The sequence below is a fragment of the Quercus suber genome, unplaced genomic scaffold (assembly GCF_002906115.3).
Source record: "Quercus suber isolate HL8 unplaced genomic scaffold, Cork oak 2.0 scaffold_432, whole genome shotgun sequence".
NCBI lineage: Eukaryota > Viridiplantae > Streptophyta > Magnoliopsida > Fagales > Fagaceae > Quercus > Quercus suber.
Window position 1 is genome coordinate 637,780 of NW_027069883.1, and position 16,202 is coordinate 653,981.

The 16,202-nt window shown below is 38.1% G+C and overlaps 1 pseudogene; it reads right to left on the reverse strand.

The window, feature by feature from the left end:
• Nucleotides 1–2,402: 2,402 nt before the first annotated feature.
• LOC136062614 (expansin-like A1) lies at nt 2,403–3,125 on the reverse strand (annotated as a pseudogene).
• Between the last annotated feature and the right edge of the window lie 13,077 nt (nt 3,126–16,202).

The window sequence follows — 16,202 nt, forward strand, 5'->3', positions numbered from 1 at the left end:
CAAACCAAACCAAATTTGGAACAGATAAAATGACTGTTTCAGGTAAATTTTGGGTGTTTGTCTTGCATGGAACCTAACAGTAACTGCGTGGCTAAGGGTGATAGTTAAGACTTAAAGAGTTCTTAACAATTTAAAATCAATGCGGGCACAAAAGATTTTGTAATTTATTTTTTTCATAATTGTTGACATAGAAATTGAAATAATATTACCTATATTATCATTAAGCACAACATTTTATCTTTACAATTGTGAAGAAAAAAAATTTGTAAAAAAACTTTTTATACCTGATCTTATTAATTTAAAATTGAAAGCTAGGCCTACTTTAAAACATATGCAAGCCCTCTTGGGCTAATAGCTTGTATAAACATAAGTGGGCTTTTCTAAAATATTCCAATATTGGGCTTTGGGAATCCAATATGCTAATAGAACTCTCTCTCCTAGCCATTTCTCTCTCTATCAAATGAACTGAATTTTAGTCACGTTGACTAACATATGCATCAATTTGGTGTATACGTGTAGTTTAGAGAGTAAATTAGCTAAAATAAAATTTTAAGGGTTGTATAATCACTATCTCAAATTTTAGTTTCTCTGCAATGGATTTTCTTTTTGAAGCCATGTAAGTTAGCCCAAGCAGCCCAAAAGCCTATAAAGGCCTATTGTTATATAAAGCCCAAGCAGCCCATGTTCTATAAACTTATATTTTATGTATTATTTTAAACTACAAAAATATGAATTTAAACAATTAATTGATGACATGATTGTTAATCTTTGATCACTTTGAAATTTTGTAAGCATGGAGAATATACGAAGATAACGTAATCTAATGGTGAATTTGTCAAAATTTGCATCTAATTAAAAAATATTAAGTGGTGTAATATTGCTTAAAGTTACACTAGGTGTAACTTGAACCTAATCATATATATATATATATATTTGAGAGAGTGATGAGTTATCTTTTAATTTTTTTTTTTTAAAAATAATTGTTATATGTATATAAAAAGTTTGTTTATTTGGAAATATATTAATTTTAGAATAACTATTTATAAGGAATAAGTAATAACTATTCCAATAAAGACACAATCAAACTAAAAAATAGATAAACCATAAAAATAATTACTACATTACAGTGCCTATAACAATATAACAGTCTATTAAACATGCTCTTATTGTTTGGTTTTGCCATGAGGAAGACAATTAAGAGTTTAGAGTGTTAATTTGTCATGAAATTTGATGTGTTTTTTATTTTATTTTATTTTGAAAAAAAAAAAAACAAAAGTGTGTTTTTTTTTTTTTAGAGTGAACAAAAGTGCGTTAGTAAGTTAATTTTACACCTGCCAAGAGTTTAGGAACTCAAAAGGCTTTTTTTTTTTTTTTTTTTTTTTTTAATTAGTGTACTGAAAATATGATTTTTTTTTTTTTTTTTTTGGTTGATAAACTATAGGACACGTGTACAAAGTAAAGAGACTTAGGCAAAGCCCAGCCATATGAGAAAATAAAAAAGAAAAAGCCATGACAGGTAGAAAGGGCCATAACTTTCAAGCTTATGGGTTTCTTTGAGCAGCCATTAGCTTTTGGTACTCTTAAAAATCCAAGGGCCCATCCAAGATGCATTTTATATGCACCTGAGAGAGAGATGCATATTGGACCCAAATTGTTTTCGGCCCGAAGAAACCAGATAGAGTATTAATAAGGCCCTTTAGGAATGTCTTCGACCCAACTTGTTTTAAACATGGCAAAGCTTAAACTTAAGGCCCGAATATTAACAAGGCCCTTTGCAATAGCAAGAAAAAGAGGCCCTTGTGTCCAAATTTTGACTGAGCCTGCTAGACATTGTCTACAAATTTTTCCTCTTGATAACATTTGAACCCATGAGTCCGTGACTTTATCTTCAACCCCTGTACAGACTTTGTGCTATATATAGTATAAACGCTTCTCTGGCTCCCTAATATATCAATATGCAGCTGCCAATCATACGAATTTATGGCTTTTCATTGGAAGCACAAGCAGTTCCTCTTCCTTGTCCATGCCATCAAATGTACCATGTGGGCCTGTGGCAGTCTATGGTGGTTTTGCATCAGAATTTTTAAATTTACTTCTGAATTGCATGTCATTTGTATACATTATATGCACATTTTGATACATGCACATGAGAGAGAGAGAGAGAGAGAGAGAGAGAGAGATGAGACACTTTATTGTAGAAGAAATATGTTAGAGAACATCAAGAAGTGAAAATTTGTCCTGGTAGGAAAGTTTGTAATTCCGAAACATACATGTTTAGCCCCATCTTTTTTCTTGGCAAGTCTAAGCCCTTCCAATTTGTATTCTTATCTCCTAAGCTACTAAATCAAGTAATTCAATGCATGTTACAAGGAACCCACCTATATGCATATATATTCACACTAGCATTAACAAGATCCCTCATTTTCAAGTCTCATCATCACATGGAGAACACCCCTCATGTGCAATATCAATGAATTGAATCCCTGAATCATATATCACCCCTGACTTCTAGTCAGCAGGAATGACGTGTTGTGCCCAAATATACTTCCCATTATACCCTGCTGTGATCACAAAATGGAATTGCAATAGCCCTGATGTCACTTTACTTGTGTCCCAAACTGCCCCATAGTTGTGGTTCAAGAAGCCCTAGTTTGAAGAACCGGCCTATAAAGATTGCAATAACAATATTACATCAGTATGGAACTTAATGTGAACATTTATTTAAAAAGTTTGGTAAATATAATATAAGCTTTTGGCTCACCTGAGCTACATCAACACCAACTATTTCTGTTTGACCTCCTTGATATAGAAATTTCACTGCCAAGTAATTCAGTTTTTGGCTTGATTCTTCCACTCATACAGCCAAATTCTGATTTTGTATTGACAAGGTGCCCTAGTTTATTCAACCAGGAAGATCATATTATTGCCCAATGAAAGAAATTGAAAAAATATATATTTATTTTGAGTGATGCTAAGTTATTACAACTTTTACTAAAAAAATGACCGTACTTTTGTCACATTTTGTGGTAATTTAATTTTTTTTTCATATTTGACAGTTTCATCGTCACATTGAACAGTACTAACATTACATCTGATTGTACTTCTGTTACATTTTGTGATACCATTATTCTTTTCTTACATTTGATGGTTCTAATGTCACATTGGGCAGTACTAAATCACATATGATCATACTTTTGTTATATCCAATAGTTTTATTATTTTCTTCTTAAAAAAAATAGTTCTATTATTTTTAGTCACATTAGGCAGTACTAACATTACATATTCATCGTCAAATTGAACAGTACCAACATTACATCTGATTGTACTTCTGTTACATTTTGTGATACCATTATTCTTTTCTTACATTTGATGGTTCTAATGTCACATTGGGCAGTACTAAATCACATATGATCATACTTTTGTTATATTCAATAGTTTTATTATTTTCTTCTTAAAAAAAATAGTTCTATTATTTTTAGTCACATTAGGCAGTACTAACATTACATATGACTGTACTTTTGTTGATTCATAATAATCTTGGTAATAATTAAAATGTTAACAACGAATCTTCCCAAAATAGTTAAAAACTTAAATATTAACTAAAATACCTGGAAATTAAGGACTTCAAAAAATAGTCCTCAAATTATTAAAAATTACTAAAATACCCCAATGCCTCAAATATTACCAAAATATCTTCATTAACCTATAAATTATGCATTCTCTAGATTTCGGCCACAGTGTTCTCTCTCTCTCTCTCTCTCTCTCTCTCTCTCTCTCTCTCTTCCCTTTTGTTCGAAATCTCCACTGTTTCTCGTCTCTAAATCACAATACGTCTCATCCTTATTCTTTATTTTTCCATATGGGTTTTAATTATTGTCGTTTGGCTTTTGTATTGTTGAGGGAGACTTGGACATTGGGGGGCAATGGCCCCCCAACTTTTAAAAAAAAAAATATTATCATATACATAGGTACGAATTTTGGCAATTTTGTTTCATAAAATTACACATTTCCCCCATATCAATATTATCGGTTCTCACTTTTTTTATAAGTTGAAAAGAAAATAACCTTTATGAAGGAGATTTACTTATTTATATATTCTCTGATTCTCAATGTATACAGTTTATATTTTATGAAAGTAACCTCCAACACAAATATATTTTATGAAAATAACCTCCAACCCAAATTCCATGCAAATATAGCACCACAACAAAGCTTGCACATCCAAAGCTTCTCATATAATAATTTTTTCACCTGTTTTTTTTCTGGTTCACAGCTTGCATATCCAAAGCTTCTCATATAGTAATTTGTCAAATACTAATTTTATTTTTGACCAATAGAAAATCAGTCTCCTTTAAAAAAGAAATAAAAGAAATTAAAAAAAAGGACAATTCTTTTAATGCTAAAGATAAACATTCAATCTCTCATTCATTAAAAATAAAAACAATTCACTAAATCATAAACAATATCTCAGTCATCAATTTATACAAATCAATGTCATTTGAGTGTACGAACATAATCTTGTAGTGGAATTTTTCTAGCATTTTCTATTATTTTGGAACGTTGTTCATCTACCTTTGAAAGCACTAGATTTGATGCCAACTTATTTCGAAAACGTTCCAACCAATTCTCCTACAAAAAGTAGACACTATTGATGAAGAAGCAGCTTAAGCAAATTATGCGAAAACTGTAAAATATACTTCCAATAAATTTATTACCAAAAAGGTTAGATTCTCTTTGACAATTTTTGTATGCATGTGTTTAACAACATACATGCCGCAATCACACTTGAAGTATGAACACAGTTCAACATTAATAATTTTAAAAATTCACACCATAGTTATACGTATGTGCAAACTGGACTAGTGAAAGATTCACACAATAGTTACACTCCTACACTAATTGCTCAGACTTTGAAATTCTTTGAGAGACAAAATTTGAAAATACATGCTGCCACCCAAACTGGGTTAGTGAAAGGAAATTTCATACCAATCCTAAACCTGACATTAAAACGCACTAAATTAACTTGACCCAATATTAATACAAACACGACTGGCATATTAATACCAATCCTATTGGCTGAGTTCAAAGCATACCATAAAACAAAAGCCTAAACCCAGAAAACCTCAAACTTGGGTGCACAGAACACCTATCCCAAGAATCAAAACTTTTTACTTTTGTCCCATAACCAGGGATAATCTAACACTCATGTAACTCAAGAAACTATTAATCTCACCTCAAAGAGGTTCCAAAGAACTTATCAAAAAAAAATAGAGGTTCCAAATAACTTACATACACAAAAACAACTTAAATATAAAATTCCTAAGAAGGTGCATTCACTAACACAACATAAATTGTAGGATTCACAAAAATCAAATTATTATTGAAACAAGGCCAACAAGGCTTATGTCCGTATTGCCTTCAACTTGCAATATTTTCTCTACTGGGAACTGCTTAGACTTCTTGGATTCATTGAACTTTTGATTTTTTTTTCTGGTATTTTACTTCTTTTTTGTTTCTTTAGGGGTTTCACCACCTTTTTTGTGCTTTTTAATTAAATAATATTAATTAAAAAAGGGTTTTTTTCTTTTAGGTACTAAACAAAAAAAAAATCAAGCCACAATAAATTCAACCCAGTAAAGTACATGCCAAACAATACTCGCATAAAATTACAATTCAATCCAATCAACCCAATTCAAAACATTTCAGTATTCTCAAGCTGCTCTTTTGCTAATTGACCACAGGTCCAGCCGTTTGAGAAATTCATTTGACTCACCTAGAAAGCCACAAATCTTGAATTTTATAAGAATTGAATCAATGGACTACTATATTTATGTGGAGTATACTTACCAAAAACTATATCTACGCTAATTACCACAAGATTCTCAACCCAAAAAATGGTTTCTATCTAATTACAAGAATTCCCGAAAGGTGACCGACTCGAATATGTCCCCTGACAGGTCTGGGGACTTAATATGACAATAACCATTCTGTTTAAGGAAATCCATTAGCAATTAAACCCAATTCAGATAACAGGACAGCCATGAACATTAGCTTTCATTATAATCATCTTCGGCTTCCAAGCCGATCTCAATTCTTTTATAATGAAATTTCTAATCATAACCTGCACAGATATCACACAATAATTACAAAATACCAAAACACGGTCAAACCATATCATTTCAACACGAAATTCAATGCATATGTTGATACTACACATCACATATCAATACGTTCATCATAATGAAACCATAGAAATATCAAAAAGGGTTTATAGATAAGTGATAGAATTTAACACAGCCACAACCTGAAAATCATTTTACATCATTGAAGTGTACAAAACATGCATACATACATAATTAGTCAATGAAATAAAATACCTAATTAGTCAATACTAAATATAATTTTACCCGACTCTAGACATGATGGCCTTGTTTCTATAGAAAAAAACCTAAATATAAAAACCTAGATAAATTAAAATATAAACCCATATCAGCGTTAATCATATGTAAAGAGAGAACCTGAAGATTGTGGGTGGCGCCGCCGATCTAGAATGGTAGAGAAGAAGTGCCGCCGAATGGGATTGGATGTGAGTGCGCCGCCGAGTTATGAGTTATGAGTTATAGAAACTGAAAACAGCCAAAATGTGTTTTCAGTTTCCATAACTCATAACTCAAAAATCAGAGAATTGAGTGATTGAAACAAAGTTATGGAAACAGAGATATGGTAGTGCCAAACAGACTTCTAGCTATGGGTCCCACCATTTTTGAGTTATAAGTTATGGAAACAGAGAATTGAGTTATGGAAACAAGCCATCCAAACACCCTCTTAGCTTCTTGGCCTGAGGCTGTTGGGCCCATTGGATTGGACGTAGACACTAAGAAAACTCAATTCAACATCATCTCAGGTCCTAACACTATCTCTTCTATATTTGTTTTTGTTTTAAAACATTATTCTTAAACGTGGCAAAACAAGTCAGAATTTTTTGATTCGACCTGGCTGACCCGAAAAATATCCAACCTAAACCCGATTTTTTTTAATTGAAGCAAAAACGGATTGACCCATGACCCGATCCCTCTTTTTTGCAGGTCAACCAAACCCGACTCGTGACCCAAACCATCTCAAAAAAAATTGGTAAAAAAATAATAAAATTAAGACAATATTGGTTTAATTGTTTGGTGTAAGCTTTAAGGAAACAATTGACACATTTACATAACTGCATGCAAATGAATTGAAAGATGAATGGTTGAGCATTCTATAGTTAGTAAAGATTTTTAGATATCAAATAGCAAAGTATATGCTAAGATAATCTGGTTATAGTAGAGATAAAAATATAAATTTAAAATTGTAGACATGAATGAGAAACATTCATAAGTATGAAAATAGTGAAGCCAAAGTATCAAATTAGCATAAATTATGAATACTTAAACCTAATTTTTTAACAATTTATATCTAAAATAAACTGTCTTTTCAAAATAAGAACCATTGAAAAAATTCCCTCAAACAATAGCTTTTTGTAAGAAAGGAATATATGATTGGTGGTGCTTTTTAATGATTTTGAATATAATTTACTTTGGTGGAGCACCCTTTTACAAAATAGACATGCCTTCACTTTCTATTGGTGCTTTGTGTTGTAGAGCCAACCTGAAAAATGCATGACCACCATCTATATAGTTTCTTCCTAATTGAGACAAAAGTATGCCCTAGATTCCTAGGGTAAGGATAGAGACAAGGATGGACTAACCCTATTTGGACAGGTGGTTGAATATAGATGGGTTCATGCGCCATATGGTGGTACTGATTTGTCGCACGCTGAAAGGACTAACCCTATTTGGACAGATAGAAGGAAAAAGGAAGATAAATGACTGTAATATATTTTTTATATAAAGTTTTTTATTATATATTAAATTTTCCAATTAAATTTATCATATGGTCGTATTAGCTAATGGTCTTTATTTGGCTAAGGAGCCATATAGTGTTGAATTTAAATTTATGGGTTGTATTTAATATAGCTATTGATAAAAAGCAACCTTCATCTACAAATTTGGTACCTGCCTATGGATTTTGTGTGTGTGTATGTGTGTGTGTGTCCGTGAAGTTTTAGAGGATTAACTGCAAGTTCACATCTAATTTTTGATAACCAGATGTGTTGGGATAAAAATTAAAATTTTTTTTTCACAAGTAGGGCTTATCCCAACACATCTAGGGCTTATCCCATCTAATTCTAATTTTCACAAGTGAGCCCTAGATGTGTTGGGATAAAAATTAGAATTTTTTTTTCTTTTATTTGTTGAGGTAATTATTAAAATACCTATGTGTTCATTTTAAAGATACTAAATGTGTAATTATTGTAATTTGTTGACATGTATATGTGGATTGTATTTTATTTAAATGACAACTGTGTTTATTTTTAAACTTTATATATGTATATTACCAGGAATGGGGGGCCAAAATGACAAGATTATTTAAGATATTTTCAAAAAAAAATAATAATTTTTTTCAAAAATTTTAGGGGGCCCAAGGCCTCCTTGGTCCTCAAGTGGCTCTGCCACTGTTGTTGTAGGCAATGTGTTCTAAGACTGTTCACTAAAGAATCTTATATTGCTAACGATTCAGCTAAAATGAGTTTGTCCAACCTACACATTTGACACCTGCTTCTTTAATAATTGAAAGTCCAGCACAACTGCCTCCATGCCCAAGAACGTTGAGAATATGCTCTTGTGCAAAGTTAGGGATGAATTGATTAAGAGAGAGATAGAAAGTTAAAAAGAAAATAATATAAAATTCTCTCAAATTAATTAGGTTAGTTAATATAGAAAGCAATTAATTTTAAAGATAACATTAATTATAGTGATTTTCTAACCATTAGATTTCTTATAAAAGATAATGCTAACTGTAGGGACTGGGTTTGAGCACTTCTTCTAATGGACAAGTGAACTCAGACCCAACTAGCCCAATACAGTAAATTTGTAGAGAGTAGACCAAAGAAATAGACTTTAGTGCATGGACAACGGTCAATATGGTGTTCATGACCATTAAACAGAGAAGAACTTGAGATTATCTAAGAGAGTACGTCATCGGCACAATCCGAGGAGCTCTGTTCTGATGATTAATAAATGAGAGTCATTACCAAAAAATCCCCCCCCCCTTCCTATGGTTGGTTTCTCCTATTATATAGTCCTCCCTAGACGATCTTTGCCACCCACTTGTTGATCATCCAAGTCTGCACCTGACTACCCGTCCCATCAGCCACCTTTCCAAACCTCCTGTAAGTTGCAGTAACTTAGACAACTCTATTCAGGGGTCACTTCCTCATTAATGCGACCAAAACGTTAGTTGTGGGCATTTAATGTGAAGGTGACAGTTTCTCCTTGACTTGCTCCTCCACCATGCTTCCGCGGCTAACACATTATAATTGTTCTTTCTCTTGAGATTCCCTGGGAGGCTGCATTTGATGGTGTGCTACTTTTCTTTTCTATGATCTCGGCAAGTCGGGGACAAGATCGTCCTCGGCGATGTTTCTTGGCAACTTAGGCTTTCTTTGATCATCCTCGGTCATTTCTCCATCCTCGGTATGGGCCTTGGGTTTAATATGAAGTGAGCTGGGGTCGCCAGATTCTTAGGCCCCACAAAAGCCGTCAAAATCCTGCTGTCTGGCTTCTCGAATGGGGAGGAGGATTTTGATGTCCTCTGGCCTTTGTCATGGCTTATCCAGTCTTGCCCAACATCAGCGCTAGAGTCTTTTCACCTGTCCAATGCATGTTTCTAGTGCTTCGGTATACGGTGCACACCCTCATTAAATTCTGGCGGCTCTGCGCTCCCCACGTTCAACGGTGTGATGACAATCCAACGGTGGGGACTTTTTTAGCTTTATGGGCGGGAAAATCCACATAGTTGTTTTTAATTGAAGGTATAAATACCCATTTGAACCGATTTGTTTCTTTACTTTTACATTCAAGAGTTCTTGCGCACACACCCTGAATCTGGTCAAGTCTCCAACCCAACTCGAGTCTCTTTGCAACATAAAAAGCCTGTCCTAGGAGCATTTCTTCATTTCTATAAGTTTTCTTCCTTGTGTTTTCTCCCTTCTGACTTTCTCTTCCCCATTATTCCTCTCTTTCTTTCATTCTTCCCTGAGTCTTTTAGCCGTTCTTTGGGATGTGTAGGTTTAAGAAGTTGGTTGAGTCTGAGGAGGCGATGGAGAAATTCATCACCAATTATAGGATGCCCAGTAGTGTGGGTTTGAGGTACTGTGAAGAAAGGGATTGGTACATCAAGAGGGAGGTGGGTGAAGGAGTGATTCCCATAATCGCCTTACTTGAAGGCGGTATGAGAATCCCTATGGGGCCAGTTATGAGGGACTACCTTAGGCACTTCTGATTAGCTCCTACCTAGTGCGCCACTAACGTATTTAGGATTCTAGGTTGCGTGAATGCCCTAAACAAGAAAATAGGGTTAAGGTTAACCTATCATGACGTAAATTGGTGTTACAACCTCCAACATCTAAAGAGTAAGTCCTATTACATGAAGACGAGGGAAGATAAGGTTTGGCTTATTCAGTGCCTCCCTGAGTCCAGTAAGGGGCTAAATAAAGACTTTCTCATAGTGTCTGAAGAGTGGCATGACGGCCTTCATTGTCCAACAGAGGAGGGGACACCAGGTGGGGTGCCTAGAGTAGGAGAGGACTTGATCTTTTGTGTTATTGTAGTTGGCATTGTTTGGTTCCTAATATGAACGTGCTTTCTCTTTTGCAGATCCACATGCTTTCGGATGACACTTCCATTTGGTCAACAAGGAAGACTTAAAGACCGTACTAAGGGTAGAGATCTTTGTGAACGAAACCGACAATCAAGTTAGGGTTGCTCACAAGATCCTCGGGTACAATCCGATCCAAAAGTCGTTCCCGGCTCCGAAGTACGTGATTAGAGCCAAAGATCCTTGGCTTCACAAAATCACCGTAATGGAGCACGGGTTTTTACTCCCTGAAGGGTCTCTTATCCCAGAGGGCATTCCATTGCCAGGCCCTTCTTCATCACATCAAGCTATAAAGGACGAGGGAGAAAGGGTAGTGAGGGAAGAAGAAGTTGCTGACTTGGGTCTGTCCAAGGACGAATTTGGCGCTTTCGACCAAGTGAATCTGTTCGAGGACCCTCTGGTGACCTAGGCAACCCTAACTTGACCAAAGCGGATATCTTGTCGAAAGGGGTTTCTTTTCAGGCCGAGATGGGTTTCAATAAAAAGCCTCAGACCAGCCTACTCGATCTGATTGAAGGCCAGCCGGGGAAGGACGCGCCAAGGAAGCAACAATCCAAGCTTCCTCCCCCTCCACCCAAGCCTCAGCCTATGCAGACTAGGTCATCTTCTGCCCAGTCTAAGCTTCCACTTCCTCCCCCTCAACCAAGTTTGCCATTGAGGTCCAAGCCCACTGATCTTAAACACAAAAAAGATAAAGGCAAACGGCCTATGGGGGAAGACAAATCTCGTTCCTCCCAGGAGGAAGGCATAGCTCGTCGGCCTTCTAAGCAACAAAAGGCTGGGCACCAGGGCCAAGAGGTCACCACACTGCCGGAGCCCTAGGCCTGGCTCCCTGCCCCAGTGCTCCACGGGGAGCCTTTGATGGACGACGCCTCCCTCAAGGACTTCCGAGGGAGAGAAGGCACCTATGTGGCCGACATGCTGGAGAGGGCCTTGTTGCTTCCCAACAATATGGCCGAGCTAGGGAACTTGAAGGGGCAGGAGGTCTTCCTCAGCCTTAAAAGGCATTTGGGCATGGGAAGACATCTAAACCTTATGATTCTACTAACTTTTGTTCCTTGGTCTCCAGCTTATCACGTGCTTGTTTCGATTGGCAAGCTATACAGGCCACCTACAGGTTAAAGAAGGAGGCTAACAACCAGAGCCGGACCTTGGATCAGGAGCACGACAAGCACTTGGATGCCGCGCGGACCCTTAAAAAATCTGAGGCCAACCTTAAAAAGGCAAGGGCGGAACTGAAGGAAATGATGAGGGCTAAAGATAGAGCGGTATCCAGCCTAGCTGGCGCTTAAAAACAGGCTGAGGACCAGACAGGGCACCTGCAGGAGGCTGAGGATTAGCTGTAGATGGCCAAGGAGTAGATTGATGATCTGAAGAAGAAACTAGTTGAGGCAAAGGGAGCCAGAAATGTCGCCGAGTAGGCCAGGGATGAGGCCTTGAGGGCTAAAGCAGAAGCCTAGTTTGCAAGGACGGAGGCTGAAAGCTCCAAGGAGCAAGCCGAAAAGGAAGCTTTTGCTTCAGGAGTGACTAAGACCGAGGCCAATCTCAAGGCTTAAGTACCCGAGGTGTGCAGACGTTATTGCTCCCAGACTTGGAATTAAGCCCTCAACTAAGCTAGGGTTGAGGCTTCGTCTGAGTTTAGGAGGACCGAGAGAGTGTACTACCCCCCATGCCATTCGTGAAGCTGTCTTCGCCAACTCTGAAGCTGACACCACCTCTAAGGCGACAAACGAAGGCCAGACCAGTGCTGCCAAGGATCCAATTTCAACTAATAAGCCGACCGAGGAGGCTGAGCACCATGGGGCACTGGAGAAAGAAGAAACCGGTAACCAAGAAGCGCCCCAGGATGTGGTGAAGCCTCCTGCTGACTCCAAAGCCACACCTGCTGACTCTCAAGCTCCTCCTACCGAGAAAGAGCTCTCCGAGGTTGCCCCTTTGAGCCAGGATCCCAAGGCACCAAACACAACCTCTAGGTAGACCCCAAGGACAAGCTGTTTATCAAGTTGAAGAAATAGGCCATCTTGTCGTGCTATCTTATTTTGTTGACTTGGGCCATTTTAGTCTTCTTTTCTTTTCACTTTGTTTTATTTTTTGTCTTTGTGATATTGTAATGAAACTATTTTTTGTGTAATATATCTGATCGTATGTGTTTATTTCTTCGAATGAAGTTTCCCTTTATTTACCATGCTTTAATGCTTTGCTCAATACTCAGTTAATCCTAGCGGTGTGCCATAGTACTTGGATAATTGAAAACGATGGACCCATGATGTAAATTTTGCATCAGGTTTTAACCAAAAACAGAATAGTCTCGGCAATGCAACTCGTTTCCCCTTTAGATGAATCACAAAGGATTCTGGTTCACAACGTACACTTTATACGAACATATGCCTTTCATAAACCTGCCAAGCCTAAGAGAGCATTTCAGCACTTGAAATGCTTTAAGTGATGCTCACGGGCTTGTTTTCGCTCCACATTTTTATCGAAGCAGGTTGGGGCCAATGGTCCGAGGTGCCAGACTCCCTTCTGGCTGCGCTTGTAACTTAGGTGAATGCTCATGCTCCGTTTTGTTGAAAGAAGTTAGTTTCCCCACAAGTTTGGATCCGAGGACTATGCAAGGCCTTGGTTCTGCCTAGTACTTGGTCTAGTGAAGTAACTAGTTTCCCCATAGGTTTGAGTCCGAGGACCACGCAAGACCTTGGTTCTATCTAGTACTTGGTCTTTTGAAGTAACTAGTTTCCCCATAGGTTTGAGTCCGAGGACCATGCAAGACTTTGGTTCTGTCTAGTACTTGGTCTTGTGAAGTAACTAGTTTCCCCATAGGTTTAAGTCCGAGGACCATGCAAGACCTTGGTTTTGTCTAGTACTTAGTTTTTTGAAGTAACTAGTTTCCCTATAGGTTTGATTCCGAGGACCATGCAAGACCTTGGTTCTATCTAGTACTTACTCTTGTGAAGTAACTAATTTCCCCATAGGTTTGAGTCTGAAGACCATGCAAGACTTTTGTTCTATCTAGTACTTGGTTTTTTGAAGTAACTAGTTTCCCCATGGGTTTGAGTCCGAGGACCATACAAGACCTTGGTTCTGTCTAGTGCTTGGTTTTTTGAAGTAACTAGTTTCTCCATAGGTTTGAGTCCGAGGACCATGCAAGACCTTAGTTCTGTCTAGTACTTAGTCTTGTGAAGAAACTAGTTTCTCCATAGGTTTGAGTCCAAGGACCATGCAAGACCTTGGTTCTGTCTAGTACTTCATTGTAACTGTTTAGAGTGAAGGAACTTGTCCTCAGCATTGGAAAGTTTGCTTCTGGAGTGATAACGGTCTTCGCCTTGCCTTGTCGATGAAGGGTTCCTCCTCAGACTGGGTCCTTAGCCCAACATTGACCTGGACAAGGGCGGCTTATCCCTCCGCCTTTACGTACAACAGTAGCCCCATTGCGCTAATTTTTCACCACTTCTGATTACGAAGTGTCTTTTGGTTGTTCAAGTTGTGTGCCTGACATTTCGGTACGCGAGGCACACTCTCATTAATATCTTTGTGGATTAACGCAAATCTAGTGATTGGTGGTTTCTTTGGAAATTGGTCAGGGTTAATATCGCTTGTAATTCTTCTTTTGAATTTCGTGCGGATTAATTCCCACCAACCTTCGCCTTTTATATAAGGCGCTCTGGGGGAATCGTTCTCCCACATTTTACAAACCCTTGAGTTTGACCGGAACTTTAAGCTCTCAACCCTCTAGGAATTTCCAAGATTGCGATCAAGGCCTAGGGGGATAAGGTGGCCCTAGATGAGGGGAAGAGTAAGGAAGCCAAGCTCCTTTCAAGAACCAAGAATTACAGATCCTGGACAACGCAGTTGAGGCAAAATGAATGGGGGACAAAGGTGTTCCTACCTTTCAACCGAGCAAGAAAGAAGGTCCTCCTTCTTCAACCGAGAGCCAAAGCGGGCGCAGATCGCATCAGACTTTCGGTGCGATAAAGTTTGGGTCTCACCCTGATGGTAGGACATCTAGCAGTTAGGAGGAAGGTTTGTGTGAAATATAACATTTTCTTCCAGTATGCGTCCATGCCTGCCCTTCAAGCTGGTAGTGATTTGCGCCCGGTTTACCCACCGATGGAGGTTTGCAAGATTACGTAACAGTTGGTGCCCAGGTGTTGCCGCCTCCAATGCTTAATTATCATGAAGTTGGGAGAGCATCAAGGGAACATCCTGGGATGGGCCATCAGGCGCTTCCGCTTCTTCTCCTTTCTCATCGCCAGTACCATCCATATGGGCTCGGTTGCTGTTGGTAACCTTAAAACAAGCCTACCTCAGCCTCCCTTTCTATGGTTAGCTTTAGAATAAGCCTGCCTAAGCCTCTGTTTGTATAGTTAGCTTTAGAACAAGCCTATCTAAGCCATTTTGTGTATAATGTACTTTTCCTTTATTTAATAAAAAGGCTGCACTGTTTACTTGCTTTATTCTTTGAATCTTTCATTTTTCTGCAATAACTGTTGCATGAGTGGTGTGTTGTTGTTTTTCCCTTTAATGGGACTCGGAATCGGTGTTGCTGGCGGTGACGAAAAATTGCCACCCCGACTTTAATGAAATCGACGGTAGCACTCAGCCTCTAACTTTACGTAAGCTAGCAACATATGAACAATCGACTGTTGCACTCACTAATGCATAAGTTCTTTCCATAAACGGTGTCAATTGTAGGGATTGGGTTTGAGCACTTCTTCTACTGGACGAGTGGACTCAGACCCAAGTAGTCCAATACAATAAATTTATAGAGAGTGGGCCAAAGAACTAGACTTTAGTGCATGGACAACTGTCAATATGGCGTTTGTGACCATCAAACAGAGATGAACCTGAGATTATCTAAGATAGTACGTCCTCGACACAATCCAAGGAGCTTTGTTCTGATGATTAATAAATGAGAGTCATTATCAAAAAATCCCCCCCTTCCTATGGTTGGTTTCTCCTATTATATAGTCCTCCCTAGACGATCTTTGCCACCCACTTGTTGATCATCCAAGCCTGCACCTGAATGCCCATTCCATCAGCTGCCTTACCAAACCTCCTATGAGTTGCAGTAACCTAGACAACTCTGTTCAGGAGTCACTTCCTCACTAATGCGGCCAGAACGTTAGTTATGGGCATTTAATGTGGAGGTAACAGTTTCTCCTTGACTTGCTCCTCCACCATACTTCCGTGACTGACACATTGTACTTGTTCTTTCTCTTGAGATGCCCTGGGAGGCTACCTTTGATGGTGTGCTACTCTTCTTTTCTATGATCTTGGCAAGCTGGGGACAAGATCGTCCTCGGCGATATTTCTTGGCAACTTGGGCTTTCTTCGATCACCTTCGGACGTTTCTCCATCCTCGGCATAGGCCTTGGGTTTAATATGAAGTGGGCTGGGGTCGCCAGATTCTTAGGCCTCACACTAACGAATGCCTTACAGCATTTATTGAT